This window comes from Anopheles merus, chromosome 2L (genome assembly GCF_017562075.2).
Source record: "Anopheles merus strain MAF chromosome 2L, AmerM5.1, whole genome shotgun sequence".
Lineage (NCBI taxonomy): Eukaryota > Metazoa > Arthropoda > Insecta > Diptera > Culicidae > Anopheles > Anopheles merus.
In genome coordinates, this window is record NC_054083.1 from 38,261,415 (window position 1) to 38,271,853 (window position 10,439).

The window sequence follows — 10,439 nt, forward strand, 5'->3', positions numbered from 1 at the left end:
TCAGTTTACCACCAGAGGCATTCTTAGCAGTTTTGCTTCAAACCCACACCAGTGTTATTTCTTCGATAATTCTTTTTAAACGCGACCACGTCCATTGAAATACATCGGAATATAAAGTGGAAGTTATATTGCGGTCTGCATTTTATAAAAACACGTATTAAATTCTTTCCGGAATACGAAGCAAGCTTTTTTATCTTGGTTTTAATTCCGGGCAGCCGAAGTAAGTTATGATTAATTGTATTAAACTATGTTTTAGACAGTTGTAATAACTAAAGCAGATGTTAGAAGATGCATGCCGTGACAAATGCATTGCTGACCGTCAATTCGCGTAGCAGTTCTTCGGCTCTATTTATCTACGAGTACAAGAGAAAAACAGCACCAAAACCCCGTTGCTTTTAAGACCGTCGTTCTGTCGGTCTAGGAGGACACCAACATACAGAATCAAGTATCCAGATCTTTCAACAAGTTAAAAACTTAAGAAGGTGTAGTGATTGTGTAAATTTTAATTTAATAATGAATTAATTTTAATAATGAATTTTGAGGCTGTCCGGAATATGAATCAAATCGTCTGTAATTTTAAACATGAGCTCAACACTGTCCGGAATATTAATCAAAATATCGTTGCAGTTTAATGATATTTTGCAATGTTTCGAGTAAAATTATTGGAAATCTTCTTTTTTTTCTCAATTGTAGAAGGTTTGCTTTAGTTAAGTGAGTGATACAGATGTTTGGCCGATTAAAATTAAAGTAGTTAGAAAATTTTAAATGCCACAAACGTCTTAAGTGTCCGTATCATATTTTGCTGTTAATTTACTATGTTTTCTATTCCTACCATACATAAGATTATAACCAGCTATACCACAAATGATATCCTGTACCTAAAAATGTAATTTCTGTATACTAATGACACCAACAGTGTGCTAGATATGTTTGTTACAAAATGTCAAATTTCCATTTCCACTCTTCCGCTACAAAATGATAAACAGCCGTGCCCAATCCCTAGGCACCACGGTTTCCGAGGCGAAATAATTATACACTGTTTTGACACGTCGCACCGTACCGGTGCCATGCCGATTGATAAGTAACCTTGTCGAAAGTTGACGTGCGAGCGCGTGCGGCTACCAATGGAAGGGATGCAATAAAATTGCATCGAATAATTCACGATCACCGCTCGTTAGTTCAAGGATGCTGACACCCTTCCCCCCCCTCCATCCAAGACGCTCGCGGGAACCCTTTGGCCACAGTTTTCCGTTGTCATTCGCACGCCGCAAGCACGAATTGCATCACATCCTCCGTTTCCGGGCGGTACACCAGCAGCCGGGAGGGTGGCTCCGAGGGCCGGGAGTTTTATCGCTTGACCCAACCGGACCCCACGCTTGGCGGGCTGGGTTAAGATCTTCCTTACTTGGTGGCATATCGGCAATCGGCGGTTGCAGAGTGAAGAGGTGCAAAGTTGAACAACCCCCTGAGGGTGGGTTAGCTAGGGGCAAACTTTTCGTATTTGAAAATGCCACCGAGGGCTTCGTAGTGGTTTGGGCTTGTTTGCTCGCGTACAGTCTACCAAAGTGAGCCCGTACCCAGCCCGAATTCACACGGGCCGTGGTGGTGCGCGGCGGCGGTGATTAATAATCAAAGCCGTAATGCAGTCACGATTATGATTATTTCGAGCGCTTTGCGCGTCTTGAGTGTAGCATGATGCTGTGTGCAGTTGGTGTGCAAGACCGGCAAGACCGCACGAGACGAGAATCGCACGTTCAGGGTTCTGGTTTGTAAAAAAAGAGCACGGCAAATTACCGTTTTGGATGCTAACCGTACCAGGAGTGAGGAGCGCCGCATAAGCAAAAGGGTAATTATGTCAACCTGAGCCTTGAAAGTGTGCAGGGCGCTATTGACGCTGTGGTGGTCGTGGTGGTGGGTCAAAATAAATAACCAACGTTTACCTTTAGTGCGCAGACCTACGTACATTATGGAGCGGCCGGGGATTCGACGTTCCGATAGAAGATCAATTATTTTATTCTTCCCCTCTGGGGGAGCTCGTAGCAACAGGGGCTGCTGATGGGGGCTGGGTGGATGTGATTTACTAGAAGCATCGAATGCTGGTGAATCATCGCTTTGTTATGGTGGGATGAATGACATTTGCAGGTGGGAGAAAATTGCGCTGACTCAAAACAAAGCTAATTTTCAATCGAGAGATGGCAAATCGATGAAGATTCTGTTTCTAGCAGAAGTTTGTTGATTGAGACGTGTGGAAAATGCATCGTTATTAATTTATGCAAATGTTTAAGTAATTCGATGACGTGGGATATATTGTTGTAATTAAGAGGAGTGTATATTGTTGGCATCTAATATGGAATCAGCGCATAACAGAAGCTTGACTGTATTTATTGATTTATTTGAGGAGTGGCGAACACTGAGTGCAATGTCTATTATAATTTATGGGTCTAAGTATTTTATTCCTATAAATATTAGTGTTACAATTGATTGCTATCTATTGTAATCTAATTTTTTGCAAAAAAATATCTATATTATGAACAATTTACCAGTTATAATAATCTTATTCATTTAATTTTATACTGTTCACTTAATTGTAAGGAAGTATTTTTTTTGGTACTAAACAAAACTAGCCAACGGGATCGATCGTTTCTTGTAACAAAACCAAAAAATAAACAAAACCATGCTGAAAAGGAACTACTGGCGATTGTCGGGTTCGTCGCTTATTTTGGTTCATGACCAAAAGAAGTCTTTTGTACAGCTTGTTTTGAATTTAAGCATTATATTCAATAAAGTATTGTTTTTTTGGTCGTCGTTTAAGCTACAAAGCTAATTAAAAAATAGAAAAATAATATTTAAAAAATTGACAAACACACTGCAAATTAGGTTTTTCTTTAATTTATGAATACCTTTGTACTGATTGTACTGATACACTGCAACAATTGAACGTATTCCTTAGCCACGGGTTTTGTTCAGCATCTTTAATTATTCAACTTAAGTGTGAGCTTCATGCACTTTAACGCAGACGTGCTAGAATCATGCATGTTTGTGCATTTGCCAAAGTTGGTGGATGCAAATCGTCGGTCTTTAGGATGGGCAGCGTTTTGTAAACCCTTTGGCATCTAAACGCGTGGTAGGCATCTGTTTGCCATTCGTTTATTTATAAGTTCAGCTCGGTTCGGGACGCTTTTGGGGACGCCAACGAGGCCCTAGTGATCGAGGACAAATTCAGTGCAGTGCATGAGCGCAAGAGCGAGTCAAAGCCTAGTCTGCCCCGGTTGCCTATAAATGCAAATAGCTGGTGCTGCTGCTGCGCCAGAGACTACTGCTGCTGTCGGTGGACACTGGCATCGGGAGAGTGGAGAGTGTGAACGCGAATTTCGAAATGCCATAAATCTTGTGGCAGTGTGTCACGGAAAGGCTGCACATGCAACCGCGAAGCACAGCGAAGACTGTGGTGCCCTCCGGTGTAGGTTTCGCGGAAAAGCGATGGACCCCTTCGTAGCAGAGGAAACGAGCGGCAAATGGAGGATGGAGAGAAAGAAAGGCACCATAAACTGCACAAGACGCTTGCAGTGCAGCTCATTTTCAGCAGTGCAAAGGGAAGTTTGGTTCGTGTCGGCGGTTCGAGCAATTCCGCACTGTTCGGGGACGCCTGTGGTCAGCTTTGAGTGGACAGCCGCGGTAGTGGCGATTTAAACTGGGCTTAAAGCTGTTGGAAGCATTACAAATAAACCGCTCGGATGTAATATGCTAAGGCCGCGTAATTACTGCCAGCGTGCTTTACCATCGGGGCAGTTGGTCGGTTGATTCATAAATTAAATCCATTCGCGCTTTGCCAGGTTGAGTTATGGTGCTGGATAGCTTTTAAATGATGCCCAGCAAGTGACTTAATGAAACGCAATTATTGCGATGTTTATGTCGCATTCTTTCTGCTGACAAAACAAGGATTAAATAAATCTGTGCCTCATTGTCTAGCCGTTATGGTATTTATAGAATTAAAAGAAACAAGTCATTTTCATGTAGTTTTAAAAAGCAATTATGTTTTTTTTTGCATCGTTTACCGTTAAAGAGGAAGGTGAAGCAAACTCAACACTCTACCCCAACACGTTGTCTGATTACGCCGCCATCACTAAGGTACTACGGGTCGCCTCTAAGTGTTGGTACGGTCAATGTGAGACGAAGTTACACGTAAGTGTTTCGATCGCAGCAATTTGTATCAGACCGATCCGGGTAATGGCGTTCGCCATAGGTCACCCGAGGAGGGTCCCCCGATTTGTATTGCGCCCGGCCTGGCCCGCGCAGAAAGGATCAATCGGGTGTCGGGTGTAGGGTAATTTACTCCCGCTCAATGCTGCCCTCCATTTCGGGGGGGGGGGGGTAGCTTACATGGGCCACTTACATGAGCTAACATGTTCCACGGCTGCTGTTGTTGAAGCTGCTGCACCTGTGACAACCGTACAAAAACCGTCGTCGTCGTCGTGCCGTGTTGGGCTTCTTCTCGTGGGATTGCAAAAAGGTTTGGCAAAAGCTAATTGTTGGTTCGCCTAAACAATGGGGTCACCGTGTGCAAAACGGTTCGACCGTGCAGAGCGAGACCGAGCGTTGCTTTGTTTCCGAGCAGCGAATGCGTGATCGCTTTATGGGCAAGGACACGGGCGAGTTGGGAAAGAGTTACGGGTTTGAGGGACAGATTTGGGACGGATTGTTTCTTGGCAGCTATTTTTACGAGCTGTATGCTCGTATGATGTGTTGATCAAGGGAGGGTTTTTCGAAAAAATGGGTTCGTTTTTTTGGCATCGAAGGTTTCGTGGGATCGTAATTATGATATTTACGACCTCAAAGACAGCATTATAATTAAGTCTAATTTGATTATTTTATGTAGGAAATAAAAAGAGCAATTTTATGCTTCATAAGATGTCTTCGTTCAATTTATATAACCAATAAATAAGGTAATGCGCTAAAACCGATGCAAATCAATCGCAGTGTTGACAAGAGAGTAAAATAAACATTTGACGACAGTATCACCATTTAAATGAGGCTTGCGAAATAGTTCCTGCAACATCCTATCCTCCGTATGAATATCAAACAGTGCTTTCTAATCATCCTATTCCCACTCTTGCATCTTGTCTCGCCACTTGCAGCTTGCATGTTGCCGGTGCAACATTGTAATTGCATCGAGACGACGGCATTTCACCGGCCATAAGTTACGACAGCGATCACAGCCACGCGTGGACAGGCTCGGACAGCGTCGTGCTCGTGATGTTCGCCCAGAAGTGATGCTCGTCAACGGCAAAATGTCAACCGTGTGCAACGAGGAAAGCAAATCGTACACGGAAAGTAAAAAAAAGGGCTTCTTCACGATCGAGTGACAGAGTTAGTCGCGTTGTCGCGATCGGGAAGTTGCTCGTAAAGCTTACTCACTGCCTACACTGCCTGCTTGGATGTGCGGCCGTAGCGGTGAAGTGATGAAGAGACACTTCCAAACGGTTTGTGATATCTATATTTTATGCACACACACACACACTCACCGTGGTTGTCACCGGTGCGGATCCGGCACCGGCTGCAGTCTAGGGGAATCGCATTGAAGAGATGCATAAAAGCCGCATACGGTATGACGTGGCGTGATAAGGCGCTAGAGTTGAAGAGAAGACAAATTGATTGGCATTGACATCGGGGGAATGTGGGAGAATAATCGAACGAGCGGACACGTTTGATTGATTGATCGACGAGCGGCATGCTGATGGTGTTGAAAGATCATCTCATAATTTCGTCATAGTTGTGTCGTAGTATCGAGCTGAGAATTTGAGAAGCAGTCAGTTGATGTTGGGGTGGAGATCAATAGCAGTATTGTTGTTTGGAAGCGTATTATCTGATTTTTTATTCGTTTTGCCATACAATTTTATTTTGTTCTCTTCGAGCATAATTGTTCTTAAATTTTTTGGCTATTTTGTGATTATTTATGTCTTGTATGCCCTTTTCTATCGCATCATTAGTAATAAGCAACCTTTATTTTATATTGTGGCAAAATAGATATTATTTTAAAACTTGTGTCCTTGTTCTTAAGTTTGCATTTTACTCTTTTTTTTATTTTTGTTACTCTTTAATTGTTCAACTGGTTTTTTAATAGATGAGGACCTTTAATAAAATTTAAACACTTTTGATGAAGGTGTACTAATTTCTTGCCCAATTAATCTCTGATACCAGGTAAAAGTCTTGGAAATTAAATGGGAAAAATAAATTCAAAATCTTATTAGCTTTTCTTCTGAATTTAACTGAACATACTTCAGATTTTAATATTAATATAAAACATGTTGTTTAAGCCGATTTGAGCTTTGATCCATAGCTACTAATTAAAATTGATGCAATACAAATGTAAATATAATGTTCCAACTGTGTTTGAAAAGGGTTTAGTTTCATCTACTTGAAGTGCAAAAAAAAAATGCTTAGTCCAAGTTGTGGCTCGAGATCTCATTAGAAATAGCTAAAATCGGGTTTGCTAATTGACAGGAGGGTGACGCGTTTATGATTACATAAAATTATGGCATTACCCATTTGATAATTGCGCACCCAGGCTCTCGGACCGCACCGGTACAGTTTAATAATCTTTGCACCCATACATCGGTCCGAGCCGTTGCAAGCCTGCCCGTTTGGCAGTGTGTGAGTTTGCGACCGAGCCTGCTAACAAGCGTTCTCCCCATTTTCGTTCCTAGCGCCCCGGTGTGGAACGTCCGTCAAATCGGCTAACAGGTTTGGTGCGCACCGCTCGCCAGATTAAGCGACGCGTCTAGGAAGAGAAAGAGCAGAATGCCCCTACCCCCCCCCCCCTCCCACCGCATGCGCATGTATGGCTTTATAGAGCAGAATGTTGCAACCTTTCGGTCGATCGACGGTCGGCGTGCGTGAGCGGTTGCGGTTCGTTCGTGGCTTTGCGGCGGATTTGGTGACAATGTTTATGAGTTCCATTTCTCCAACACCGCCGCGTGCCTTTTGAATGCACCATGGAGTAGGATTGTACATTGGGAACGGTTTGAAAGAGAAGAAAGAAAAAAATAAATAGACCCTCGCACAACACCGACATCGTGCGATCGATCGGTGAATTGATTGGACAAGATGCCATTTCAATCAGTGCAAACGAACGCCACAAACCTGATGACCCACTGACATGTGGGTAAAACTCCAGTACACCCAACAAACAGCGTGTCAGGGCCGAAAGGCGAACGGCGTACAGTGCGCTGCTGCAAACGGGGATTAGTTTTATTTTATCGCCGCTCGTTGCAATCAGCTGGTTTTGGAGCATTGGGAAATGCAGGGTAGCGCGAAGGCACTGCTGTGATGTTTTGTGGAATATCTGGGAACGTGTTTTATTGAAAGGAAAAATAACGAGAAGAGAATATAAAATGAATTAATAAAACAGACGGTCAAATGTAAAGATTAAAACAGAAGACACAATATAAGATTTTTGTGCTACAAATATGATATTTCTTGTTCCCAAAAAACATGAGGTACGTCAGCAAGTCACTTATTATTGATCAAAATCCATTGTATTGAAGGAGGGTATCTTGTGAACTGAAGTCGAGAGACGATGAACGTGATTTGTTCACTTATGAGTAGTTGCTCCTTGAACAAATGTCAAAAAGCACCAAGAATTGTTGAAATGGGAAGTTCTAGCCTTCCCAATCTATAGAATAGACATTTATTCTTCGAAATACTGTCGATATATGTTTAGGGCTGCTTGAGCTGGGCTCATGATCTGGCTGATCAGCATTTCACCAATTATGATTATAGGAAAGAAAGGTCCTTTTATTTGCTGTTCAATATTGTATCATTTCTAAATGCTTTGGTTACCTTAGATTGAATGGTTCATTCCTGGAATAGTTAAGAATTATTGAAGTATGCATAACAGCTGCATACTTCTTCTTCTTCTTCTTCTTCTTCTTCTTCTTCTTCTTCTTCTTCTTCTTCTTCTTCTTCTTCTTCTTCTTCTTCTTCTTCTTCTTCTTCTTCTTATTCTTTGTATTTGTCTTTTGTTTGCATTTGTTATTGTGTTCTCTCTTTCAGATTTTTGTGTTTGTTTCTTTCATGAATTTGATTTTGTCTTTTATGATTTTTTCATCCTTATCTTTCCATTTTTTTTTTCATAAAATTATCCTCCTTGATGTTTATGTATTAATTTCGTTCTTGTTCAAATTGCTTGCAATTGTGTTTTCCTGTTTAGATGATTTGGCAGGTTTCGTAGTTGCCTTCATTTTCTATTCTAATATTTTTTTTTTATAAATCACGACCAGCAAGGATTTGGTTCGTTATCTTAATTTCGCTAGCTTTGGTGTAAATATGGTTGTGCCTGGGTTTCATTTCAAATTATTTTTAGAATTCTGCTATTTTTTCCTTCATGCTGTGTTTCTGTTTTATACCATTCTTGAGTGTCTTGAATTATTGTTTGCCGAAATATATTTTTGGTGTCCGTTATTCTAAGTTTATTTTGAATATTGTTGTAGGATACTGTTCCTTTTTTGCCAAATCATCAGCTCTTTCATTTCCCTTAATCGTTATATGCCCGGGAAGCCATCTGATTTCTGCGTTGATTTGAATATTTCTTCGTATTATGTTCTTGTTTATTACATTTATTCGTATTTTTTTGTTCTTTTTTATTATACTACATGCAGCTTTACCTTCTGTATATATTATTGTGTATATTAGTTTGTTGTGTGATCTCTAAAGCTTTGTCCATTGCTGTTAGTTTGACTGATGTTATTGGTATGTTATTTTTCAATTTGTATTCATATGACCAATATCTGCTTTCATGATTATGTTTTATGTATTTACCTATTCCACATCCATTTCAATAGTTCTGCAAAAATATACATTGTAAGCTGCAGGAATACAGATAAAATCTCATCAGCACCATATTTAATATTACTCCCAACTACTGCTGGTGTTGTAAATAAAACATACGATGCTAGAGAATATCCATCGGATTCTCCTGCCAGCCTCACTATCGTGCCCTTTGTCCGCAGCGGTGGCGGGAAGGGTCAACCCGGTGTCGATTCGGACACGATTAATGTCGACGCACGCGGCGTACGGCGACCGCGGCGCGGAAAGGTTGCAATGTTAATAGTGGCGATACATTACCTATCGTCGAAAGCGATCATTCATTTGTAGGCCGAGGCAGCACCGAATCGGCTAAGGTTAGAGGCTAAGGCACCATCGGCCGCATTCGCGGTGTAGGTGCGATGAGCTGGGAACCCTGCAGATCAGCCCTAGTAGAAGAGGCACTAGAGGGGACCACAAACAACAACCGGCAACGTGGGGGCAGATCGGTATCGGGCAAACCGTTCACGGCGTCACGGCGTTAACCTTTTGCACGGATCGTACGAGCAGACGTTATTGATTTTGCACCGGCCCTACTCGGTACCTTCATTACGGAGCGAAGTTCAGTCAGCTGGTTCGCCAGGAGACTGGTTCGCCAGGATAGGTTCCAGCGTGGCTGTTCTCGCCCGCTGCCCTGCACCGTCTTTGTCTTTGTCCCTTTGCCCCATCGCGGCGAAGTTTTAAGACGTCCTGCTAGAAATTGCATAGAAATTGCATCGATCGGCAACGATCATAGCGACGACACAGTGCCGAACCGAGCGGACAGAGAAGGGCGAGGAGGAAAAGAAAACCAACACGTGTTGTGTGTAAGTAGAAGTGTGCGCTGTGAGTTGCAGTTAAGAGAAAAGGTGCACCCAGCACCACGTATACACTCGGTGGGCCCTTTATGCAAACTGGGAAACCGAACCGAACAGGGTGAAACAGCCGGTTCGCCGAGGGGGGTTGCAGGACCCCAAGCATTATGTAATCCGTTTAATTGTGCACGTAGCTCAAATGGTGCAGGAATTTGCATACGCGATCGTTGGTCGAATCGCCATCCGATCGCCTAGGGATGCTAGTGGGGAGCTTGATTTTGATTTTTCGCAAGCTCACGCGAGCTTACCTTTTTGACGAAACTTCAATAAGCACATCTTTGGCCCTTCTGCCTGTGGTAAGCTGGTGATGCTTCACTGATGCTCTGATGTTGGTGTAGCTGTTTATATTGCTCGCTGGTGGTGTGATACTTTCGATAAGGGTGTAATTAAGTGACGTGTTGGAAGGTGTCCGCACGGTTGGCAGGCGAGCCTGACCTGCGTTAGCGATGTGAGGTTGCGCAAATTGTCAATCAGTTGAAGCGAAATTGATGTCACGAAGAAGGGATAATGTGGATGATTGAAACGTTACTAGTTGACTATAATGCTTGAGTTATGTAGTAGAATGCGAATATCTTTTACGTTACATTATAATTTACGTCATTAAATTATGTTAAACAGGAGAAATACGACTGTATTTGGGACAGAAAAAATGTCCCAAAGCAAGATGTAAATCTAAAAAACGAATTTCTGTCAATAAATACGTTAAAAGAAGTTAAAGAGTTG